Source organism: Tamandua tetradactyla, chromosome 12, assembly GCF_023851605.1.
Source record: "Tamandua tetradactyla isolate mTamTet1 chromosome 12, mTamTet1.pri, whole genome shotgun sequence".
Lineage (NCBI taxonomy): Eukaryota > Metazoa > Chordata > Mammalia > Pilosa > Myrmecophagidae > Tamandua > Tamandua tetradactyla.
In genome coordinates this window covers 22,718,204-22,746,058 of record NC_135338.1, presented here as the reverse complement: position 1 = coordinate 22,746,058, position 27,855 = coordinate 22,718,204, and the positions used below count along the sequence as shown (strand labels likewise).

The 27,855-nt window shown below is 35.9% G+C and overlaps 1 protein-coding gene and 1 pseudogene across 5 annotated transcripts in view; one reads left to right on the top strand and one right to left on the bottom strand.

Moving 5' to 3' along the window:
- The window catches only part of FUT8 (fucosyltransferase 8), a 330,921-nt gene that overhangs the window by 249,809 nt on the left and 53,257 nt on the right, over window positions 1–27,855 (bottom strand). Inside the window, exon 3 of one of the 5 annotated variants that reach the window (XM_077122729.1) lies at window positions 6,259–6,301. The exons of the other annotated variants lie outside the window; for them this stretch is intronic. The gene's annotated coding sequence lies outside the window, so the exon portion shown is untranslated. The remainder of the gene's footprint in view (window positions 1–6,258; window positions 6,302–27,855) is intronic. 5 annotated transcript variants of the gene reach the window in all.
- LOC143651880 (NADH dehydrogenase [ubiquinone] 1 alpha subcomplex subunit 5-like) lies at window positions 4,900–5,927 on the top strand (annotated as a pseudogene).

The following is a 27,855-nucleotide window of genomic DNA, read 5'->3' as shown; positions in this document are numbered from 1 at the left end:
GTCAGGCATCCATGTGCTAGGAGCAATCACCCAGCCAGGTGCAGGAAGTAGCCAGCCCTGCAGGCACAGCATCTGGCGGACTGCCAGGCTCCAGGCACTGTGGGTCAGCTGATCCGCTGGGTGTGGGCAGGGTCCCCAATCCCACAGGTGGGGACCCAGAGTCAAGCCACCATGGGCCATAAGTAATGCCCCCACTGTGCACACCATTCTAAAGCCACTGAAGTCTGGGCAGGGCAAGCCTAAGGGACGAGGAGCCTCAGGTATACTACCCGCTGGCCAAAAGCAGTAAGTGCTTGGATGCTTCCAACAGTCAGGGAAGGAGGAACCTAATGGGAGGAGCTACCTGGGGATTGCCACCCACTGGAGAGAAGGGGAAAGTGTAGGCAGGTTAACATGCTATGTACCTAGGATTTTATCTTCTTTTTTCCTAATATTCTTTTTTCTTTTTCCCCTCTTTCTTTTAACATATTTTTTCATATTTTAGTAGTATAATCTTTTTCATTATTTTCAATTTTTATAGATATTTCATATTTTTATATACTGTATTTTTTTTTAGTTATTTTAGCTATCATTTTTTATTATTCTGCCATTTACTTTTCTTATTTTTTTTTTAAATTGTCTGATCCATTGGTGGGCACCAGTCTGAGTTTATTTCCAGTATATCATGGGGTATCTCCTTCTGACTGTGGGGTCTACTACTGGTAAGGTCTATTTTGTTGTTTTTCCTGTTATTTATTTTTCATAGTATTATTATATTCTTATTTTACTTTGCTATCATTATCTTTTTGCTTTTTTTTAGGTGCATGGGCTGAGAGTCAAACCTGGGTCTCCCATGTGGTAGGTGGCAATTCCACCACTGAAGACCTTACATTCCAGCGAAGCTTCTATAGACCCACAAGTTGCATTGTATCCCCTATATGAGCTCCGGATCTTGCTTGGTTGGAGATTACTGACAAACCAAATGCAAAAAGGGAACCTTCAATGTAAAACCAAGTAAATACAAAACTTCAGATGAATGAAGGAAAACCAACTTGCAAAATAACATTATGAAGATAGTCAAATGCCCCAAGCACAACAGAAAATTACAAAGCATGTGAAAATCCAAGCAGAAATGGCCCAGCCAAACAAAAAAAAATCAAAATTCCAGAGAGGACACAGCATACAGAACAACTACTCAACGATATTTGCAAGGACATAAAGGATATCAGGAAGACATTAGAAGAGCATAAAGAAAAATTCAGAATATTAAATAGAAAAATGGCAGCTCTCAGAGAAGTAAAAGATACAGTATACCAAGTCAGAAATAAACTAGAGATACATGATAGCAGATTCGAAGAAGCAGAAGCAAGAATAAGTGAGCTAGAAGATAGAACAAATGAACTAGAGAGCATAAAAGAGCAAATGGCAAGAAAGATAGAAAAAAAGTACAACTTCATTATGGGAAATGATAGACAACAAGAGGCGTACAAATATTAAGAACCCATTGGTGTCCCAGAAGGAGAAGAGAAAAGGGCTGGGAAATTTGGTTGAAAATATAATCAGGGAAAAATTCCCAAACCTTATAAAAGACATAAATACACAAATTAAAGAGACCAAATGAACTCCACATCAGAATAAATCAGAATAGGCCTACTCCAAGACGCAAAATGACAAATGTTAAAGAGAAATGAAGTGCTGAAACCAGCACTACATACAAGGGAAAACACGTAATACTGACTTCAGGCTACATAACAGACACCATGGAAGCAAGAAGGCAGTGGTATGATATATTTAAGATCCTGAACGAGAAAGATTTTCAGCCAAGAATTCTTTATCCAGCCAAGTTTTCCTTCGAAACTGAGTGACAGAGATTAAAAATTTCAAAGACAAAGATGAAGAGACCTACTCAGCAAGAGATCTACCCTACAAGAAAAACTAAAGGAAGTCCTACCACCTGGAAAAAAACAGGACAAGAGAGGGAGATCCGGAGGAGAACAAAGAAGTAAAGAATATAAGCAACAGTAATTTAATGGATAAAAAGAGAAAAGGAAAAGATCTAACAAATAAAAACTAAAGGATAAGATGGCAGGGTCCAGAACTGCTTTTACAGTAATTACTTTGAACATTAATGGACTAAACTCACCAACTAAAAGATACACACTGCAGCATGGATTAACAAACATTATCTATATGCTATTTACAAGAGATACATCTTAGACTCAAGGAAAGTGAAATAATGGAAAAAGAACTATGCAAGATGTAAGCAAAAGAAAGCAGGAGTAGCTATACTAATATCAGACAAAATGGACTTTAAATGTAAAGAAACAAAGAAGGACACTACATATTAATAAAATGGACAATTCACCAGGAGGAAATAATCATAAATGTGTATGCTCCCAATCAAGGAGCTCCAAATTACATGAGGCAAACACAAGTAAAACTAAATGGAGCTTGTGCTGGTTTGAAAGGACTATGAACCCTAAAAAAGCCATGTTTTAATCAAAATCCCATTTCATAAAGGCAGAATAATCTCTATTCAATACTGTATGTTTGAATCTATAATTAGATCTTCTCCCTGGAGATGTAACCCAATCAAGAGAGGTTGCTAAACTGGATTAGGGAAGATGTGTCTCCACTCATTTGGGTGGGTTTTGATTGGTTTACTGGAGTCCTATAACAGAGGAAACATTGTGGAGAATGGGAGACCTCTGAGAGAGCAGAGAATGACATAGCCATGAGAAGCAGAATATACCAGCCAGCGAACTTTGGAGATGAAGAAGGAAAACACCTCCCGGGGCACCTCATGAAACAGGAAGCCAGGAGAGAAAGCTAGCAGATGATGCCATGTTCGCCATGTGCCCTCCCAGCTGAGAGAGAAACCCTGACTATGTTCGCCATGTGCCATCTTACTTGAGAGAGAAACCCTGAACATCATCGGCTTTCTTGAACCAAGGTTTTCTTCTCTGGATGCCTTTGACTGGACATTGCTATAGACTTGTTTTAATTGGGACATTTTCTCAGCCTTAGAACTGTAAACTAGCAACTTATTAAATTCCCCTTTTAAAAAGCCATTCCATTCCTAGTATATTGCATTCCAGCAGCTAGAAAACTAGAAAAGAGATATAGCTATTTCAACAGTAATAGTGGGAGACTTCAATACACCACTCCGCAATATAGATGTATCAACAAGGAAACAGAGTACCTAAACAATGGGATAAATGAATTAGACCTAACAGATATACAGAGATCATTACACCCCAAAACACCAGGATATATATTCTTCTCTAACACACATGGAATGTTCTCCAGGATAGATGATAAGCTGATAGAAAAACTGAATCTTTATAAATTTAATTAGGATTGAAATTATCCAAAGTACTTTCTCTGGTCAAAACAGAATGAAGGTGGAAATTAATAATCACCAAAGAACCAAAGTTTTCACAAACATAGGGAGATAAAACACACTCTTAAACAATAAGTGGGTCAAGGAAAACATTGTTAGAGAAATCAGTAAATATCTAGAGACAAATGATAATGAGAATACAACATATCAAAACTTATGGGATGCAGCAAAGGCAGTGCTGAGAGGGAAATTCATAGCACTAAATGCCTATATTAAAAAACATTAGTGAGCAAAACGAGGATTTAACTGCTCACCTGGAGAATTTAGAGAAAGAACAGCAAAGTAACCACAAAGCAAATAAAGAAGAGAAATAATAAAAATTAAATCAGAAATAAAAAAAACGGAAAACAATAGAAAGAGTCAACAAAACCAAAATTTGGCTCTTTGAGAAAATCAATGGACCCCCTAAGCTAGATAAGAAAAAGAGAGAAAGGACGCAAATTAACAAAATCAGAAATTAGAGGGGGATCGTTACCACAGATCATGAAGAAATTTAAAAAATGATAAGGGAATATAAGGAACAATAATATGCCAACAAACTAGGCAACTTAGATGAAATGGACAAATTCCTAGGAACACATAAATTACCTTTACTGACTCGAGAAGAAAGAGAAGATCTCAACAAACCAATTATAAGTAGATTCAATCAGTCACCAAAAATCTTCCCAGAAAGAAAAGTCCAGAAGCAGACAGTCTCACAGGGGAATTTTATCAAACATTCCAAAAGGAACTAACACCAATCCTGTTCAAATTCTTCAAAAACAATGAGGAAAAACAAACTCTACCTAACTCATTTTATGAAGCTAACATCACTCTAATACCAAAACTGCATAAAGACTCTACAAAAAAGGAAAATTACAGACCAATCTCCCTAATGAACACAGATGCAAAAATTATTAACAAAATACCAGCAAACCAAATCCAATGACACATTAAAAGAATTATATGTCATGACCAAGTGGGATTTATACCAGGAATGCAACAGTGCTTTAAAATGAGAACATCAATCAATGTAATTCAGCACATTAATAAAATCAAAAAGGGAAAAATCACGTGATCATATCATTGATGTTGAAAAAGCATTCAACAGAATCCAGCATCCTTTCCTGATAAAAAACACTTCAAAAGTTAGAAATTGAAGGAAACTTTCTGAACATCATAAAGGGCATATATGAAAAAACCATAGCCAGCATCATACTTAATGGTGAGAAACTGAAAGCATTCCTCCTAAGATCAGGTACGAGACAAGGATGCCCATTGTATTAGAAGTCTTAGCTGGAGCAATTAGACAAGAGAAAGAAATGAGGCATCCAAATAGAAAAGGAATAAGTAAAACCTTCTTCAGTTGCAGATTTCATGATCCTATACTTAGAAAAAACTGAGAAATCTATGCAAAACTACTTGAGCTAATAAATTAAGCAAAGTGGGAGATACAAGATTAATGTACAAAAATCAGTAATGTTTTTGAGGTAACAATTAAGAAAAAGAAATCCAGTCACGCGCTAGTCAGTGCTGTCATGGAAGGCTTGCTGAAGAAGACCAATGGCCTTGTCGGATTGCCTGGAAATGATAGTTGTGCTGGTCTGAAAAGATGTATGCACCCTAGAAAAGCCATGTTTTACTCCTAATCCCATTTTGAAAAGGCAGCTGTTTCTTCTAAACCCTATTCAGAACTGTATGTTAGAGACCGTAATTAGATCATCTCCCTGGAGATGTGACTCAATCAAAAGTGGTTGTTAAACTGGATTAGGCGGAGACATGTCTCCACCCATTCAGTTGGGTCTTGATTAGTTTACTGGAATCCTATAAAAGAAGAAACATCTTGGAGAAAGTGGGAGATTCTGAGAGAGCAGAACGACAAAGCCATGAGAAGCAGAGTCCACTAGCTAGCAACCTTTGGAGATGAAGAAGGAAAATGCCTCCCAGGAAGCTTAACAAAACAGGAAGCCAGGAGAGAAAGTTATCAGATGATGCTGTGTTCACCTCATGCCATTCCAGATGAGAGAGAAACCCTGACCCTGTTCGCCATGTGCCTTCTCACTTGAGAGAGAAACCCTGAACTTTATCGGCCTTCTTGAACCAAGGTATCTTTCCCTGGATGCCTTTGATTGGACATTTCTATAGACTTGTTTTAATTGGGACATTTTCTCGGCCTTAGAACTGTAAACTAGCCACTTATTAAATTCCCCTTTTTAAAAGCCATTCCATTTCTGGCATATTGCATTCCAGCAGATAGCAAACTAGAACAATAGTCCACATGAGAGGCTAAGACTATTGTATGCAAAGATACTTGATGTTCTTGAGCAAATCCCTAAAACTGCAGAATATAGAAAGTATACAGAACAGATTACAAATGAGAAGTGCGGGTTGTTAAAATGGAATCAGATGTTAAAAATTAGAAGACCAACTTCAGAGTGGTCAATTAGAAGAGGTGATTCTTCAGGCAGAAAGTGAACTAAGTCTGGTGAGAAAAATGATACAGTGGAAACCATGGGAGCTTTTAGTGGAAGAACCTCCCACCAATCAATGGAAATGGCCAATATAATCATTATTAAATGACTTTGGCATGTTAATGGGAAAATAGAGTAATTAAATGTTCTGGTACATCATTAAAAATATTTCCATATTATTGACATCTTAGAATCAAAAAATTGATACAACACATATTTAGGGAACATATTAAAATTAGTGATTACTTCACAATTATGGTAATAGGGAATTGGGTATCAATTTTTGATGTGTAAAGCATTTACTCAAATTATTTCAAATATGATATTTCTTTAAACAGAAAGGTGTTAGGAAGATTTGTAAGTGAATTGGAAAAGTTTCTCCAGATCTTCAAAGCAGAGACCATAATCCAAAGCTGAAGTACTTACAGGAGGTATTTTATCTTCAACACATTTTTTAAGAATTATTATCCTGGAAAAAAGAGAAAAGGTATTCTTACTATTATTGTCTAACCAAATTTATAAGTCACTGCTTGAAGTGAAGTGATAAGAGTGAGATGTTCAATTGTGATGAAATAGTGAAAGTAGCCAATGGTAAAATTTTAAATTGTGGTCAAACTCCTTGACTCTGATCTTATGTATATAAAGTAAAATTTAAATATATGATTATACACCCATTACCAAATCCATTATGGATACAATTTTCTTTTAGCCTATTTATGAATTATTTTTTCCATTGACTCAGTTTTCATATTGTCTCCATTTTATATTTTACTGTATTACATTTGAAAACCTTCATCAAATTAGAATCCATTGTACAGTAAAAGAAATTGTTTCAGTACTTCAAAGAGAGATTTCTTATTGCATAAAAAAAAAAGTAGTTGGAAAAGCCTTTCCTTTTGTCTCATTAAGGAAATTAACTTTCTGGTCCTTAGCCTTTAATTTTTTTTATCAACCCAACTAAATAAAGGCAGAGATAAATTTTTGTAAAAAAGACAGATTAAGAACTCCTAAAGTTGGGCCGCGGTGGTTCAGCGGGCAAAGTGCTTGCCTGCTATGCCGGAGGACCTCGGTTCGATTCCCGGCCCCAGCCCATGTAACAAAAACGGAGAAACAAAATACAATAAAACAAGAAAGTGTTTAAAGATGTTTCCCTTTCTTCCTTCCTTCCTTCCTTCTATCCTTCCTTCCTTCTCTCTGTCTTTCCTTTAAAAAAAAAAAAAAAAAAAAGAACTCCTAAAGTTTATCTGGCATATGTACAGGCATATACTCAAAATTTCAAAGTGGAATTACTAAGTAATTTCCATTATTAGTACAATTGGGTATCAAGCAGAAGACAAACGCAACTCAAGGAAGGAAGCTGTTAGCAAGTTTAAAGTTAAGAAAAATAAAATTATTACTTCTCATGTATCTTCCCCTTTTCTTCCTGGCTCTCTATTATTTCTAAATACCTGGGTAAATTTTACTATTTTTTTCCTTCTAGAATGGCACCTTTGTTTTTCTTTGGGTGTGTAGGTATACTGCTATTTCCTGTGGCAAAAACAGAATCTTTTAGAATAAAAGAAAAAAAAAAATCTATTTTCCCTTTTTTCCACTATCTTTCTCCCCTCATAGAACATTTAAAGTGAATGCTAAATAACTATTACATGATGTGTGTTGAGTTGACTTCTTAGCCAGTGATCAGTATTGCAAGAATGCTCCTTCAGCGGGAGAAGCGAAACAAGAATGAGAGGGAGAGTCAGAAGCCCAAAGGTTCAAATTTCCATCATTCTAGGGCCATTCACAAATCAGTGACTAATTTAAGACAAGTTTGCAACCTCTCTGGCCCTTTATTTCCTTCTCTGTAAAAGAAATGGAATTTATAATGTATAACTTTCTTTTCAGTTCTAAACATTTACTTTAATATATCATATATCATATTTGTTGAGGTCCAAAAGTGTGATCCCAAAGCACGTGTGCAAGGATGGTTTCAAGTTAATTTTCTAACCAACCATTGTTTTCAGGTACTTTGAGCACATAAAAACAGAAAAATATCTTGATCTGCCCTCATTATACTTTCACTATTTTTCTCGTGCTTTTTCACCAGCAGATCTCCTGTAGCATTGTTGATAAAAGAGGACCTTAAGGTGGCATTTGCATTATGAATGAGGATAGTTCTGGAAGAGGAGTAGGAATAGTAGTAGCAGTTGTTGTCATAATCAAAGGAGTAGTAGTAGCAATAATAATTAATATTCATTGAGAATTTAACATGGATGCCAGGCATGTTATAAGCACTTGACTCATTTTACTCATTTAATCTGAATTTTAACCATAAAAGTGAGATACTGCAATTATCTCTATCTTCCAGATAATCCAGTATGAATAGTACTTCCCTGAAAAAGTGCAACCTGGGGGCCCCAAAGGAACTAAGGCATAGAGAAGTTTAATAACATATTCCAGGTCACATAGCTAGTAAGATGTGGAACTGGATTTTCAATCTAGATGGTCCAGAACTGATTCACTGAATTGTCACATTATTTCTTCGGAAGATGCTTGAGATGCTGTCACTTCTGCTTGCACTGTATGGACAGTACCAAAAGAGCTTAGATCCTGGTTTTTTTCTGTTGAAATATATTTTCAGAAGAAAACGAAAAAAAAAAGAAAGAGAGCAATAAACCCACTCCATTCAAAATAGCAATCAGAAGAATCAGGTATCTAGGAATAAGCCAAGACAGGGATGTCAAGGGCTTATACACAAAAAATTATTAAAAGAAATTAAAAATGACTGAATAGGTAGAAAAACATTCCATGCTCATGGACAGGAAGGCTGAATGTCATTAAGATGGCAATTCTACCCAAACTGATCTACAGATTGAATATAATACCAATCAAAATTCCAACAACCTACTTTGAAGACTTGGAAAAGCTGCTTAACAAATGCACATGAAAGGGAAAGAGATTCCAAATAGCTAAAGTTATCCTAAAAAAAGAAGAGCGAAGTGGCAGGACAATCACTTCCTGATTCTAAAGCCACAGTAACAGCATGTTACTGGCACAAAGAAGTATCAACCAATGGAACAGACTAGAGAGTACAGAGATAGACCACCAAATGTATGATCATTTGATCTTCAATAAGGCCCACAAATCCACTGAACTGGGACAGCATAGTCTTTTCAATACATAGGCAAGGGAGAACTGGATATCAATAGCCAAAAGAATGAAAGAGGACCCCTACCTTACACACTATACAAAAATTAATTCAAATGGATTAAAGACTTAAATGGAAAAGCCAGTACCATAAAACTTGTAGAAGAAAATGCAGGGAAACATCTTCAGGATCTGGTAATAAGAGGTAGCTTATTGAATTTTACACCTTAAGCACAAGCATAAAAAGAAAACAGACAAATGGGAACTCTTTAAGCTCAAGAGCTTCTCTGCCTCAAAGGGCTTTGCTACAAAGATGAAGAGGCAGCCAACTCAATGGGAGAAACATATTTGGAAACCACATATATTTATCAAGTTAAAGCCTTGATATCCTATGTACATAAAGAAATTATACAGCTCAACAACAAAAGAACAAATAACCCAATTATAAAATGGACAGAGAATATAGAATATGAATAGACACTTTCTGAAGAGCAAATACAGAAGGCTAAAAGCATATGAAGAGATGCTCATTTTCATTAGCTATAAGGGAAATGCAAACTAAGACAACAATGAGATACTGCCTCACACCCGTAAGAATGGCTGCTATTCAATAGGCTGAGCCCCCTTGGGGTAGGAATCACCCCCAATAGAACCTCTTTTGTTGCTCAGATGTGGCCTCTCTCTCCAATCAACACAACAGGCAAGCTCACTGCCCTCCCCCTGTCTACATGGGACATGACTCCCAGGGGTGTGGACCTTCCTGGCAACGTGGGATAGAAATCTTAGAATGAGCTGAGATTCAGCATCAAGGGACCAATTCTCAACATGAAAAAGCTAGAACAGGCATTCCCAAAAGACCCCTATATACTGGGAGAAGGTTACAGTAGAAAAAGGAGGTGTAATAGAGAAAATAGGGTTTTAAACGATGAGTATACCTGCTGAATTACTTTATTAATATCCCTTCTAGCCTCCAATGTTTTGGAGAAGCAAGGAAGAAAAATCTGAGATGATGGAATGGCAGCTCATGACAAACTCGGAAATCTATCCTGTAACTACCTGCTGAAGTGTACTCTGAAAATTTTTGCTTTTTTCTTTTTTTGCTTTGTACATATGTTATATTACACAATTAAAAAAAAATTTTTTTTAAGTAATGGAAACAAATTCAGAAGCTCTGTTGCCATCTGTCAAAGTTAATGCATTTGTAGTTTTCTCACACGTAATTACAACCCTGCCCATCATCCCTTGAGGGATATATAAATTATGGCTATAAATTTCCTTCAATTTTTTTCTCAAGACTTTCAATGTATAATTCTGATAGTAGAGTCAAATGCCTTAGTAAACCTGAGCACATAACATACAAATCACAATATTAATACTGCCCTCATCTTTATACATTCCTCTAAGAAGTCCCCTCTTCCAAGAATACAACAGACAAATTATAACTACTGTGTAGCCTAGCAACCAGTACAGTAACTGAAACACTACAGGGCTCTAAATGTTAAAAAACCAAGTGCATATCAACAATTGAGAGGATAATAAGCATTACAGTACTCCCTCAAATACCTAATGCTCTTTAACTTTTTTACAGATTCTACTTTCGTTTAACATAATAAATCTTTCATGAGAATCTCATGTCCAAAAAAAAAAAAGTGGGGTTAGTGAACTGTTTGTCAAACACATTCTTATTTCTTAATTTCACACAGAATGAGAAAACTTCAATTACTTCACATCAATTTATGCTTTCATTCAACTGTTAACGCTTTCAAACTAATTAGAATTTTTAAGAGAAATAAGAGCAGTACTAAATTTATATGATTTTACTGTATCTTAGATGGAACACAAAATGCATTTTTCATTAGTAACAAGTTCTTACAAGTTATCACACTGTTTTTCTTTAATTATATTAAGTTCTGTAAAAAACAAACAAAAAGACACTATAAAACAGGCAGTAATCTTCAGTGAGACATAAAAGTACTAAAATGAATTAGGTATTATAAATAACTAGAATTATAATACTTTAATTTAATGCATCAACTGGTAAGTAACATTAGATTAAAAGGCAGTCGAAGCACTATTTTATTTACAGTTATGTTTAGAAGAATAGAAATAATCTTAGCAAAAAAATTTAATTTAGGCAACACAAAAAAGTGAATTTTTACACAGAATAGTATTTAAATAAAATATGGAACTGGCAGGATATATTGCCTACTAAGTGTTTCAGTTTGCTGAAGCCGCCAGAATGTAATATATCAGAAATGGGTTGGCTTTTACAATGAGGATTCATTAACTTACAAATTTATAGTTCTAAGCCCATGAAAATGTCCAAATTAAGGCATCAACAGAGCAGTACATTCACTGGAGAAAGCCTGCTGGCATCCCAGACATCTCTGTCACATGGTATGTGGCTAGCATCTGCTGGTCCTTCATTCCTGGATTTTGCTGCTTTCAGTGGCTTCCTCTGAAGTCTTCTGTGGGTATGCCCTTGCTTTCAGCTTCTGTGGGGCTTCTCTCTGTGAATGTCTCTTAATTTCATTTCTTATAAAGGACTGCAGTGAAAGGATTAAGACCCATGTTGGGGCAACTTCTCAATTGAAATAACCTAATCAAAAGGTCCCATCTACAATAGGTCCACACTGAACAGGAACGGATTAAAACATGGCCTTTTCTGGGGTACATAACAGCTTCAAACCACCACACTAAGGATATCATTCTTTTTTCACACATGAGGAAGTAACAGGAACCAAAATTAACCTCCAAATGTAAACTAGAAAACTGTATCTGACTGACACAGTATCTGACTGACACAGATGGCTCACAAGAGCAATTCCTGAGAAGGAAAACAGATGAGCCATATAATTGCCTGAGTTTTCTTTCTGAAAGCACCTTTGGAACCACAATACAGGCATGCCTCATTTTACTGCACTTACAGATACTACATTTTTTACAAATTGAAGGTTTACGGCAACCCTGTGTCTTGAGCAACTCTATTGGGACCATTTTTTCCCACAGTATGTGCTTGCTTCATGTCTGTATCACATTTTGGTAATTCTCACAATACATGAAACTTCATTACTTTTATAGCTGTTACAGTGATCTGCGATTAATGATCATTGATGTTAGTAGTATAACATCAACCATGCCCATAAAAGACAGTGAATTTAATAAATCATGTATGTGTTCTCACTGCTTTATCCACCAACTGTACCTCATCTTTCTCCCTCTCCTCAGGCATCCCAATTCCCTGACGCAATATCAAAATGAGGCCAATTAATAATCCCACAATTGTATATAAGTGTTCAAATAAAAGGAAGTCACACATCTCTCACTTAGATCAAAAGCTAGGAATGATTAAGCTTAGTGAGGAATGCATGTCAAAAGCCAAGATAGGCTGAAAGCTAGGCCTCTGGCACCAAAGTTGCCAAATTGTGAATACAAAGAAAAAGTTTTTGAAGGAAATGAAAATTGCTATGTCAATGAACACTCTAATGATAAGAAAGTAAAACAGATATATTGCTGGTATGAAGAAAGTCTGAATGAAATGGATAGATCAAACCAGCCACAACATTCCCCTAAGCCAAAGCCTAATTCAAAGCAAGGCCCTAACTCTCTACAATTCTATGAAGGTGAGAGAGGTAAGGAAACTGAAGAAGAAAAGTTTGAAGGTAGCAGAAGTTCATGGGGTTTAAGGAAAGAAGCTGTCTCTATCACATAAAAGTGCAAGGTGAAGCAGCAAGGGTTGATGCAGAAGCTACAGCAAGTTATCTACAAGATCTTGCTGAGATGACTGACAAAGGTGGCTACTGTAAATAACAGGTTTCTAACGTAGACAAAACAGCTTTCTACTGGAGGAAGATACCATTTAGGACTTTCACAGTAGAGAGGAGACATCAATGCCTGGCTTCAAAGCTTTCAAAGGAAAGGCTGACTCTCTTGATAAGGGTCAATGCAGCTGGTGACTTTAAGTTGAAGCCAGACCTCATTTACCATTCAGAAAATCCTAAGGCCCCGTAAGAATTATGCTGAACTAATGATGCCTGTGCTCCATAAATGGAACAATAAAGCCTGGATGACAGCACATTTGTTTACAACTTGGCTTACCAAATATTTTAAGCCCAATTAAAATATCACTCAGAAAAAATATTCCTTTCAATATATTACACTGACAATGTATCTGGTCATCCAAGAGCTCTGATGTAGATGTACAACAAGATGAGTGTTTTTCATGCCTGCTATCCTAACATCCACTCTGCAACCTAGGAACAAGATTCATTTCAACCTTCATATTTAAGAAATACATTTCATAAGACTATAGCTGCTAGAGGTAAAAATTCCTCTAATGGATCTGAGCAAAGTAAATTGAAAACCTTCTAGAAAGGACTCATCATTCTAGATGCCACTGAAACCATTCACGATTCATGGGAGGAGGTCAATATATAAGCATTAACAGGAGTTTGTAAGAAGTTGATTACAACCCTCATGGATGACACTGACGGGTTCAAGATTTCAGTGGAGGAAGTAAACACAGAGGGGGTAGAAATAGCAAGAGAACTAAAATGAGAAATGGCCTAAAGATGTGACTGAATTGTTGCAACTACATGAAAAAACTTGAACGGATGAGGAGCTGCTTGTTATGGATGAGTAAAGAAAGTGGTTTCTTGAGATGGAACCTACTCCTGGTGAAGATGCCGTGATTATTGTGGAAATCACAATAACGGATTAAAAATAATATATAAACTATCCACAACAAAACTACTAGAGCTAATAAATGAGTACAGCAAAGTAGCAGGTTACAAGATCAACATTCAAAAATCTGTAGCATTTCTATACACTAGTAATGAACAAGCTGAGGGGGAAATCAAGAAACGAATCCCATTTACAATTGCAACTAAAAGAATAAAATACCTAGGAATAAATTTAACTAAAGAGACAAAAAACCTATATAAAGAAAACTACAAAAAACTGCTAAAAGAAATCACAGAAGACCTAAATAGATGGAAGGGCATACCGTGTTCATGGATTGGAAGACTAAATATAGTTAAGATGTCAATCCTACCTAAATTGATTTACAGATTCAATGCAATACCAATCAAAATCCCAACAACTTATTTTTCAGAAATAGAAAAACCAATAAGCAAATTTATCTGGAAGGGCAGGGTGCCCCGAATTGCTAAAAACATCTTGAGGAAAAAAAACGAAGCTGGAGGTCTCGCGCTGCCTGACTTTAAGGCATATTATGAAGCCACAGTGGTCAAAACAGCATGGTATTGGCATAAAGATAGATATATCGACCAATGGAATCGAATAGAGTGCTCAGATATAGACCCTCTCATCTATGGACATTTGATCTTTGATAAGGCAGTCAAGCCAACTCACCTGGGACAGAACAGTCTCTTCAATAAATGGTGCCTAGAGAACTGGATATCCATATGCAAAAGAATGAAAGAAGACCCATCTCTCACACCCTACACAAAAGTTAACTCAAAATGGATCAAAGATCTAAACATTAGGTCTAAGACCATAAAACAGTTAGAGGAAAATGTTGGGAGATATCTTATGGATCTTACAACTAGAGGCGGTTTTATGGACCTTAAACCTAAAGCAAGAGCACTGAAGAAGGAAATAAATAAATGGGAACTCCTCAAAATTAAACACTTTTGTGCATCAAAGAACTTCATCAAGAAAGTAGAAAGACAGCCTTCACAATGGGAGACAATATTTGGAAATGATATATCAGATAAAGGTCTAGTATCCAGAATTTATAAAGAGATTGTTCATCTCAACAACAAAAAGACAGCCAATCCAATTACAAAATGGGAAAAAGACTTGAACAGACACCTCTCAGAAGAGGAAATACGGATGGCCAAGAGGCACATGAAGAGATGCTCAATGTCCCTGGCCATTAGAGAAATGCAAATCAAAACCACAATGAGATATCATCTCACACCCACCAGAATGGCCATTATCAACAAAACAGAAAATGACAAGTGCTGGAGAGGATGCGGAGAAAGAGGCACACTTATCCACTGTTGGTGGGAATGTCAAAGGGTGCAACCACTGTGGAAGGCAGTTTGGCGGTTCCTCAAAAAGCTGAATATAGAATTGCCATACGACCCAGCAATACCATTGCTAGGTATCTACTCAAAGGACTTAAGGGCAAAGACACAAACGGACATTTGCACACCAATGTTTATAGCAGCATTATTTACAATTGCAAAGAGATGGAAACAGCCAAAATCTCCATCAACAGAAGAGTGGCTAAACAAACTGTGGTATATACATACGATGGAATATTATGCAGCTTTAAGACAAGATAAACTTATGAACCATGTAATAACATGGATGGACCTAGAGAATATTATGCTGAGTGAATCCAGCCAAAAACTAAAGGACAAATACTGTATGGTCCCACTGATGTGAACAGACATTCGAGAATAAACTTGAAATATGTCATTGGTAACAGAGTTCAGCAGGAGTTAGAAACAGGGTAAGACAATGGGTAATTGAAGCTGAAGGGATACAGACTGTGCAACAGGACTAGATACAAAAACTCAAAAATGGACAGCACAATAATACCTAATTGTAAAGTAATCATGTTAAAACACTGAATGAAGCTGCATCTGAGCTATAGGTTTTTGTTTTGTTTTGTTTTGTTTTGTTTTGATTTTACTATTATTACTTTTATTTTTTTCTCTATATTAACATTCTATATCTTTTTCGGTTATGTTGCTAGTTCTTCTAAACCAATGCAAATGTACTAAGAAATGATGATCATGCATCTATGTGATGATGTTAAGAATTAATGATTGCATGTGTAGAATGGTATGATCTCTAAATGTTGGGTTAATTTCTTTTTTTCCGTTAATTAAAAAAAAAAAAAAAAGAGAAGGGATAATTGGAGATGAAGGGATACAGACTGTACAACGGGACTGGATATAAAAACTCAGAAATGGACAGCACAATACTACCCAATTGTAATGCAATTATGTTAAAACACTGAATGAAGCTGCATGTGAGGTATAGGTTTTTTGTTTTTGTTTTTTTTGTTTTTTTTTCTTTCTATTATTGTTTTAATTCTTATTCTGTTGTCTTTTTATTTCTTTTTCTAAATCGATGCAAATGTACTAAGAAATGATGAATATGCAACTATGTGATGTTATTAAGAATTACTGATTGTACATGTAGATTGGAATGATTTCTAATTGTTTTGTTAATTCTTTTTTTAATTAATAAAAAAAAAAGTTAATACCCACAAAAAAAAATAATAATAATAATATATAAACTTGGTTGAAAAAGCAGCTGCAGGTATGAAAGAATTTACTTCTATTTTGAAGATATTATGCTGTGGGTAAAATGCTATCAAACAGCATCGCATGCTACGTAGAAAACTTTCATGGAAATGAGTCACTTGATTTAGCAAACATCATTGTTGTCTTATTTTAAGAAATTGCTATAGCCATCCCAACTTTCAGCAAATACCACCCAGATCAATCAGCAGCCAGCAACATCAAAGGCAATTGCCTTCACCATCAAAAAGATTACAAATCACTGAAGACTCAGATTAAGGTTAGCATTTTTTAACAACAAAGTATTTTTTCAATTAAGGTAGGTACAATGTTTTCTCAGATATAAAGCTATTGTACACTTAATAGGCTATAGTATAACATAAACTTAACTTTTATATGTACTGGGTAACACAAAAATTTGTGTGACCAGCTTTATTGCAATATTTTCTTTATTGCAGTGGTCTGAAACCAAACTATCTCCAAGGTATACCTGTACATGGAAGGGAAAATTCACATAGAATCCAGTGGCACTGATAAGTTGAAGACACAGAGATAAGCATTCAGAAATCCCAAGGCAACAAGAATTCTGGAGAAAAAGTTCCAGAAGTGATAAAGCTATACAAAGAAGGTATTATTAACAAAAAAGGGAAACTACAAAACTTTGATGAAAGAAATCAAAGAAGACTAAATAAATGGGGAGATAGTCCATGTTCATGGAAAGAAAAACTCAATGATTAAAATGTCAAATCCTCCCAACTTTGACCTATAGGTTGAATGTAATCCCATCAAGATTCCAGAAAGTTATTTTGAAGGGAATGACAAACTAGTTCTATAGTTTATACGGAAACGTAAAAGATTCAGAACAGACAAGACAATACTGAAAAAAAAAAAAAAAACCAAAGCTGGAAGACTGGCACTACCCAACTTCTATGATTTATTTTAAAGCTGCAATAATGAAGAAAGGGTGGTACTGGTGATAGAGTAAACAAATAAATCAATGGAACAAAAGAAGTTGTCCAGAAACAGACCTATACAAATTGGTCAATTTATCTTTCACAAAGAATCAAAAGGAATTCAAGGAAAAAGGATAGTCTTTTCAACAAATTGTGTTGAAAAAACTAGACATCCCAATGACAAAAAAAAAAAATCTAGATATAGACCTTATACCTTTCACAAAAATTAATTCAAATTGGGTAATAAACTTCAATGTAAAATGCAAAACCATAAAATTTCTAGAAGATAATGTGAGGAAATCTAGATGACCTTGGTTTGGTGATAAGTTTTTAGGTATAACACCAAAAGCACAATTCATAAAATAAAAAAACTGATGTCTGATTTCATTAAAATTATAACTTCTACTCTGAGGCTCTCTGAAAAGAATGAAAAAATAAACCACAGATTAGGAAAAAATATTTGCAAACACATATCTAGTAAAGGACTTTAATTCAAAATATACAAATAACTCTTAAAATTCAACAATTAAAAAATATGCATAAGATCTGAACAGATATCTCTCAAAAAAAAGATATACAGATGGCAAATAAACACATGAAATGATGCTCAACATCATCAGTGAACTGCAATTTAAAACAACAATGAGATGCCACTACACACCTATTAGAATGGCTAAAAACCAAAACACCAACATCACCAAATGCTTGTGAGAATGTGGACAAAGAAAAATTCTCATTCATTGCTAGTGGGAAAATAAATGGTACAGGAAATACAGTTTAGTAGTGCGGCCAAAGCTAAACACAGTCTTACCATATGATTTAGCAATTGTACTCCTGGATTTTTATTGAAATGAGCTGAAAATTTATGTTCACACAAAAAATTAAAGGCAAATTTTAAAACTGCTTTAGTCATAAATGCCAAAAACTGGAAACAATAAAAATATCCTTCAATAAGTCAATGGATCAACAAACTCGTAGATACATACCATTAAACATTATTCAGAAATAAAAATGAGCTATCAACCACCAAAAACACATGGATGATTCTTAAATACATATTGCTTAGTGAAAGAAGCTAGTCAGAAATGGCTACATACTGTATGATACCAAGTATAAATCATTCTGCAAATGGCAAAACTATAGACGGTAAAAAGATAAGCAGTTACCAAGGCCTCTGAGAAGAGGGAGGTGTCTCAATATGTGGAACAAAGGGAAACCTGAAGAAAGTGAAATTATTTTGAAAGATACTGTAATGGTAGATACATGGCATATGCATTCGTCAAAACCTACATAACTGTTCTACACAAAGGGTGAACATTAACACAAACTATGGACTGCAGTTAATAATAATATGTCAATACTGTTTCATCAATTGTAACAAACATACCATACTAACGCAAGGTGCTAATAACAGGGTAAACTAGGGGGAGTGGGATTAATGGCAAAGCTCTGTGCTAGCTCTCAATTTTTGGTAAGCCCAAAAGTATTCTAAAAATTAAAAGAAAAAGAAAAATTCAAAAGCTGCTCTGCAATGAAAAGTCCAATATTATTTAAAGGGAAAAAGCAAAACCCAGCAATCAACAACACAGAATGCATAATCACAAAATTAATGGACATGCTAATAACAGAAAAATAAACCAAAAAAAAAAAACAAAAACAGGAGATAACAAATTAACAAAAACAAACTCAGAAATAAGAGAGATGATATAATCACCAAATATATTTTAAAAGCTACTACAAATAAACTTAATATGCTCAAAAATGTAAAAAGGAACAACATGTAATAATGAGATGAAAAATGGAAGATGGGGAAAAAAAAAACTAAATGGAACTTGTAAAGGTAAAAAATATAACATCCAAAATAAAAACTCAAAGTGATTTATAGATCAGACACCAAAGAACAAAGATCTGTCAAGTTGAAGGAGTAACAAAAGCAATTAGAAAAGAGAGAAGAAAAAAAGACTGGATAACAAGTGAACTTAGGACTTGGGGAACAAATAGAACAATATCAAGCAGTCTATCATATGTATAAATGGAGTCCCAGAAATACAGGAACTGGGGTGGGAAGGTGAGGAGGTGAGAAAAACAACAAGAAAAATAGTTGAATAAATAAGTACCACATTCCAAATTTGCTGAGCACTATAAACCCAGGGATTTTAAGAAGATCCAGTAATTCCCAGGGAGGAAAATAACCAAAACCAAATACATATATATAGAGAGAGAGAGAAAGAGAGACATGCCACAATTCAATTTGCTGAAAAGTAGTTGTACTGGTCTAAATCTGTTGTGTACCCTAGAAAAGCCAAATTCTTTAATCCTCATTCAATATTACCGGGTAGGGTCTTTTTTATTATTTCCATGAAGATGCAACCCACCCAATTGCAGGTGGTAACTTCTGATTAAATGGTTTCCAGGGAAATGTGTATCTACCCATTCAAAGTGGGGTTGCTTACTGCAGCCCTTAAAGAGGGAACCATTTTGATAAAGCTTTAGAGCCAAAAGAACCAATAGAGCCTACACAGCCAGAGATCTCTGGAGATTCAGAAGGAAAATGCCCCTAGGGGAGCTACATAAAACAAGAAGCTGGGAAAGAAAGTTAACAGACATTGCCATGTGCCTTTCCAGCTGTAAAATAAAGAGGTATTCTGGACCCATCGACCTTTCTTGAATCAAGACATCATGGCCTTAGACCTATAAACCTGCAACTTAATAAATTCCCCCTTCTAAAAGCCATTCCGTGTCTGGTATGTTGTATTCTGGCAGCTTTTACAAACTAAAACAATAGTGATAGAAAAGAAAGTTGTGATGAGACAGTAGGAAGAAAGAAAAACAAGTTATGTACAGAGAAACAAAGTAAAGAAGCACCACAGATGTATCATCCAAAACTATACAAAGCCAGAAGACAATGGAATTACATCTTGAAAGTACTGAAAAAATTTATGTGTAAATATATAAAGTTAGAAAACTATACCCAGAAAAAAATATCTTTAAAAATTAAAAGTGAAAAGACCAAAAGTTGAGGGAACTTATCACCCACAAACATGCACTACAAGAAATATGAAAGGAAGTTCTTCAGGAAGACAGATAATGAGACAAGATGGGGGGCCTTGTATCTACACTTCTTTAAAAGATAATTATAAGCTTAGAGAAAAAAATAATGACTAAATATTGTAAGGTCTATAACATATATATAAGTAACATGTATGACCCCAATAATACAAAGGAAAGAAAGGGAATAAATGAAAGGAACTCACTGTAACATTCTCACATTATACCTAAAATGGTATGAAAATACTTAAAGATAGACTAAAATACATTAAAAATGCATAGTATAGAAGTGAGGAGGAATGGTGAAGACCTCCAAAAAGCATCTCTTTCATAAAAGCAAAAATAGAAATAAAAAGGTAAAAATCAACCTTTTCAGAACTCTGTAATTTAATCAAAGACTTGAAACAATCCAAAGAGCACTTATTCAAGAAAAACAGCTTAATAACAATAAGAACCGCAAGCTTTGGCCCTATTCCCTTCCTCTCTCCAAGGCAGCCTTGAAAACTAACAGCCCCACAATCACAGCAAAAACTAGCAGTCTAACAGACACTAGAAGCATCATAAAAAGTTAAAGCTTCTCAGAAAACTATTATTATTTAACCTGTCTGGCATTTCCCTGGAAACCTATTTACAGAGCTTATCTTTATTTGGCCTGACTGAGAACTCATGCTGTACAAATACCTCTTCTCTGGTGGCATTTGTCAAAAAAAAAAAAAAAAAAAATCTGCAGCAATTGTTCACTATTCAATTGCCAGAGCCAGTAATATAAAAGTTGGGCTATCAAGAAACTGCTTTAAGAAATGAGATGTCCATGGGTCTTTGAAAGGCTCTACCATATACCTGCCTGGGAATCTAGAAAAGCACATATTTGTGCAGGGCTGTGCACATGCATATGAAAGTTCTGAGAAGGCCCTAAGACCTAACCTCTGGCTGATCTTAAGCTTCTGCATAAGCATGAAGCAAATGCTAAGACAGACCTGCAAACTGCTTAACTTAGTATTGACTGCATACCCCAACACACACACTGAGACCTTTGCTAATGGCTAGGAGATTTATTGGTTCTAGGTATATAAGAAAATATTGTCCAACCAAAGGACTACTAAACTAATGGAGTAGAGACTTTACTGGCCACATTTAACAAAGAATACAGATTTATAGAATTAGTTCAGGAAAGTCAAACAAACAGCTGCAACCACAAATAGCCATAACAACAAACCCTCAGAAGTGGGAAGAATCTGACTTCCAGAGTTATCCAATTATATCATTTAAAATGTTCAGTTTTTAACAAGAAGTTACCAGACATGTGAAGTATAAAAAAGGATGGATCACACACAGAAGAAAAAAGGCAACCAACAGAAAACGTTTCTGAAGAAGCCTATACGTTGAACTTATTAGACTAAAGACTTTAAATCTACTATTTTACATATGATTGGTCTAGTTTGCTAGCTGCCTGAATGCAATATACCAGAAATGGAATGGCTTTTAAAAGGGGAAATTTAATAAGTTGCTAGTTTACAGTTCTAAGGCCGAGAAAATGTCCCAATTAAAACAAGTCTATAGAAATGTCCAATCAAAGGCATCCAGAGAAAGATACCTTGGTTCAAGAAGGTCAGTGAAGTTCAAGGTTTCTCTCTCAAGTGAGAAGGCACATGATGAACACAGTTAGGGCTTCTCTCTCAGCTGAAAGGGCACATGGCGAACACAGCATCATCCGCTAGCTTTCTCTCCTCGCTTCCGGTTTCATGAAGCTCCCCGGGAGGTGTTTTCCTTCTTCATCTCCAAAGGTCGCTGGCTTGTGGACTCTCTGCTTCATGGTGCTGCAGCATTTTCTGCTCTCTGAATCTCCTTTAATCTTCAAAATGTTTCCTCTTTTATAGGACTCCAGAAACTTATCAAGACCCACCCAAATGGGTGTAGGCATGTCATCACCTAATCCAGTTTAACAACCACTCTTGATTAAATCACATCTCCGGGGAGATGATCTAATTACAGATTCAAGCATACAGTATCGAATAGGGATTATTCTGCCTTTACAAATGAAATTTTGATTAAAACATAGATTTTCTAGGGGACATACATCCTTTCAAACCAGCACAATGATCAAAGAGCTAAAAGCAGGCATGCCTAAAGAATTAAAGGAAAATATGAAAATTATGTCTGACCAAATAGAGAATAGCAATAGAAGTTATATATAAATATGATGCAAAAAGAAATTCTTGAAACATAAAGTATAATAACTGAAATGAAAACTTCAGTAGAGGAGATTAAAAGCAATTTGAAGTAAGTAGATAAAAGAATCAGCAAACTTGAAAACAGGTCAATTGAAATTATCCAATCTGGGAAAAGAAAGAAAAAAGAAGAAAAATGAACAGAGCCTCCAAGACCTATGGGATATCAAGCATACCAACATAAACATAATAAGAATACCAGAAATGGAAAGAGAGAGAAAGAATAATTGAAGAAATAGCTGGCCAGAAGTTTCCCAAATATGATGAAAACACATTAATCTAACATCCAAGAATCTCATGGAACTCCAAGAAATCCACACCTATGCACACTATAATCAAACTGTTGAAAGACAGAGAATCCTGAATGCAGCAAGACAAAAGCAACACACACACAAGGAATGGTCAATAATATTAACAGTTGATTACACATTAGAAAGCACAGAGGCCTGAAGACAGGAGAATGACATTATTCAAAATACTAAAAGGAAAAAGTATCTACAAAATGCATATTATAAACTCCAGAGCAATCATTTAAAATAAAATAAAACTAGGACATAGCCAATAAGCCAAAAGTGAAGATAAAATGGAATAAAAACCAACACTGGATTAGTACAAAAGAAGACAAAATAAGAAGAAAACATAGACAAAAAAAAAAAAAAAAGAAGAAGAAGAAGGAGATGATAATTTTAAACACATCCATATTTATCACAATAAATATAAATGGTCTCAATCTCAGGCTAAGTGATAAAAACATGACCCAACTACATACTGTCCACAAAAAAATTGTCCTATAAAAATAAAGGCACAGGGCAGGCAGGACATGGTGGCTCAGTGGTAGAGCTCACCTGCCATGCCAGAGACCCAAGTTCAATTCCTTGTTCCTGCCTATGTAAAAAAAATAAATAAAATAAAATAAAGGCACCGACTGGTTAAAATTAAAGTCAATGAATAAACAAACAAACAAATCATGCAAACACCAAAGAAATTCTCAAAGTACAGACCATGGGCCTCTAGAATTCCCAAGACACTTTCGGAGACCTATGAGTTCATTACTATTTTCATAATAATACCAAAATGTTATTTTTCCTTTCCATTGTGATATTTTCACTGATAATTCAAGTGCTTTAACATAAATCAAGGCAGCGGCACAAAATTTTACTAGTAGCCATTGTATTCTTCATCACCATGTATTCACATTTAAAAAACAAATGTCAGCTTCACTTAAATATGTCCTTAGTGAAGCGATAAAAATTAATTTTATTAAATCTCAAGCTTTTGAGTTATGACTTTTTGATGGTCCATGTGGTGAAACAGCAAGTATACATAAAACACTTCTGTTGCATACCAAAATACAGTGTTGTCTCAAGGAAAAGTACCTGCACAATTGTATAATTTGTAAACTGAAGTACCTGTTTTTCCCATGGAATACAATATTTAGTTGAAACATTGACAAAAGAACAAATTATGGTCATTCAGACTTTAGTATCTGGCATATGTTTTACTGGAACTGAAAAAAGTGAATATATATATATATATATTTAACTGAGAGTATGTATTGCCAATGATAAAGTTTGGACTTGCAATCAAAACTCAGAATTTTAGAAAACTTGTACCTGTCATTGCATCAGCTTGCTAATGCTGCTAGAAAGGAATATACCAGAAATGGAACAGCTTTTAAAAAGAGAATTTAATAAATTACAAGTTCACAGTTGTAGCACCAATAAAATGTCCAAGCAAAGGCACCAACACTTCACTCAAGAAAAGCTGTTGCTATCCAGAACATCTCTGTCAGCTGGGAAGGCACATGTCATCTGCTGGTCCTTTCCTCCTGGGCTCCGTTGCTTTCAGCCTGTTTCCTATGGGGGTTCCTCACTTGCCATATGCTTTGACTTACCTCCTCTGGGACACAACTCTGGGTTCTGCCTTGCTTAGTATCTGATGAGATGGCACCTGGTGACATCAACTGGGCCCTATATCTCCAAATCTCTGGGTCTTGTGTTAGTTCTGTCAGGTCTGAAGCAACTGTTCACCAAGCATCTGTATTGGCTCTGAGGTTTCTTCAAAATATTTCCACCTTTAAACAACTCCAATGAACTAATAAAGACCCACCTTGAATGGGCAGAGTCACATCTCTATCTAATCAAAAGGCCACATCCACAATTGGCACATCAATCTAATCGAAAGTTTCTGCCCTAAGTGTTGAATCAAGATTGAAAGAAATGGTTGTCCCCACAAGATTGGATCAAGATTAAAACACGGTTTCTGTGGCGTACATAACTGTTTCAAGCCAGCAGTCATCATGAGCTAACCTCCAAAACTTAAAGATTTTTGTGATGAGACTAAAGTTCTACTACCTAATGTGATTTCTTGATATTATATAATGAAATGTGTCAACGTAAGATCCACATAGTCAGTGTACTAATAAGCAAATGACAACTACATGGAACATTCTTCAAGATAGACTATATGGGGAGGTATGACCAAGATGGCGGCTTAACAATGTGTGCGTTTTAGTTCATCCTCCAGAACAACTACTAAATAACTAGAAACAATACAGAACAGCTCCCGGAGCCACGTCACTAACCAGACACACAGCGTAACCCAATCCAGACCAGCTGGACCAGCTGTGAGCCTCCCTAGAACCATGAGTTTCCCAAGCCACAGCAGCTGACACCCCTCCCCCACAGACTGCTCCCCAGAGGGGAGAGGAAAGAGAATTTAACAGAAGCAGGGGCTGAGTCCAACCAAACACCAACTGTGGCATTAACTAACAAATTCTGACTACTAAAAATAGGCCCCCAACTCATGTGAACCTGGTCAAGGCGGTGATCACTCACTGGGCTCACGGAAAAAGAAGAAAGGGGAGGTTTTTGTGGCTGTGTTTCTACGGAGGCTTGGCTGCTTCTGGATTCACCGGCAGGACTTATCAGCCTGCAACTGCCCCAGGCATAGGCAGAAACGGGCTGCTTTCAGGGCTGTCTCCCATCTGTGCCTTTCCCAGGGGAGGGGTGAAGCCCAACTCAGGTAGAATCCCTCCCTCAAGGAATTCAGAACCCAGGTCTTGGAAATTTGAAGCCATTAAAACCAGTCTAAAATTTTTCCTCTGTCTCCACCACACCCCCAGCAGGGAGAGTCTTCCAAAGTTAAAGGTGCTGCAACATCTTATGCTGGTGGGAACCGCAGACAGACAAGAACCATATACTGGGCAGCATAAGAAAAAGAGAGCCCAGAGACTTCACAGGAAGGTCTTTTAACCTGTTGGGTCTCACCCTCAGGGAAAACTGACGGAGGTGACTCCTTCCCCCAGATAGGAGGCCAGTTTAGTCTGGGAAAACCCGGCTAGAGTCTATAATACCTAGGTAGACCCTCCTAAGGGTGGGAGGGAAAAGGCACCATATAAGCAGGGCAAGAAACAAGAAAACAAGAACTGAAAAATTATCCTCTGTTACACAAAACCTAAACTAGATGTCCAGAAAAAGCTGAACTGAAGGTCAAAGAACAAACAGACAACAAATTCATCTAGCAAGAAAACCCTAGGTAAGAGAAGTGAAAGCAATCTCCAGAATGAACTAATTAAGGTAATTAAATGTCTAGACGCCAGCAAAAAATAACAAATCACACCAGGAAAATTGAAGATATGGCCCAGTCAAAGGACCAAATCAATAGTTCAAATGAGTACCAGAGCGGAAAAAATTAATTCAGAATATACGAACAGACATGGAACACCTCATCAAAAACCAAACCAATGAATTGAGGGAGGATATGAAGAAGGCAAGGAATGAACAAAAAGAAGAAATGGAAAGTCTAAAAAAACAAATCATAGAACATATGGGAATGAAAGGAACAGGAGAAGAAATGAAAAAAACAAAACAATGGAAACCTACAATGGGAGATTTCGAGAGACGGAGGTTAGGATTAGTGAACTGGAGGACAGAACACCTGAAATCCAACAAGAAACAGAAACTATAGGGAAAAAATGGTAAAATATGAGCAGGGATTTAGGGAACCGAATGATAATACGAAGCGCACGAATATACGTTCTGTGGGTATCCCGGAAGGAGAAGAGAAGGGAAAAGGAGGAGAAAAACTAATGGAAGGAATTATCACTAAGTATTTCCGAACTCTTATGAAAGGCCTAAAATTACAGATCGAAGAAGTGCAGCGTACCCCAAAGAGAATAGATCCAAACAGACGTTCTCCAAGACACTTACTAGTCAGAATGTCAGAGGTCAAAGAGAAAGAGAGGATCTTGAAAGCAGCAAGAGAAAAGCAATCCATCACATACAAGGGAAACCCAATAAGACTATATGTAGATTACTCAGCAGAAACCATGGAGGCGTGAAGACAGTGGGATGATATATTTAAATTAAATAAGAGAAAAACTGCCAACCAAGAATTCTATACCCAGCAAAATTGTCCTTCAAAAATGAGGGAGAAATTAAAACATTTTCAGACAAAAAATCACTGAGAGAATTCGTGACCAAGAGACCAGCTCTGCAAGAAATACTAAAGGGAGCACTAGCGACAGATACGAAAAGACAGAAGAGAGAGGTGTGGAAAAGAGTGTAGAAAGAAGGAAAATTAGATATGATATATAAAATCCAAAAGGCAAAATGGTAAAAGAAAATACTACCCATACAGTAATAACACTAAATGTTAATGGATTGAACTCCCCAATCAAAAGACCTAGACTTGCAGAATGGATTAAAAAACAGGATCCTTCTATATGCTGTCTACAGGAAACACATCTTAGACCCAAAGATAAACATAGGTTGAAAGTGAAAGGTTGGGAAAAGATATTTCATGCAAATAACAACCAGAAAAGAGCAGGAGTAGCTATACAAATATCCAACAAATTAGACTTCAAATGTAAAACAGTTAAAACAGACAAAGAAGGATACTATGTACTAATAAAAGGAACAATTCAACATGAAGAAATAACAATCATAAATATTTATGCACCGAACCAGAATGAGCCAAAATACATGAGGCAAACACTGCAAACACTGAAAAGGGAAATAGACACATCTACCATAAAGGTTGGAGACTTCAATTCCCCACACTCATCAATGGACAGAACATCTAGACAGAGGATCAATAAAGAAATAGAGAATCTGAATATTACAATAAACGAGCTGGACTTAACAGACATTTATAGGACATTACACCCCACGACAGCAGGATACACCTTTTTCTCAAGTGTTCATGGATCATTCTCAAAGATAGACCATATGCTGGGTCACAAAGCAAGTCTCAACAAATTTAAAAAGATTGAAATCATACAAAACACTTTCTCAGATCATAAAGGAATGAAGTTGAAAATCAATAATAGGCAGAGTGTCAGAAAATTCACAAATATGTGGAGGCACAACTACACACTCTTAAACA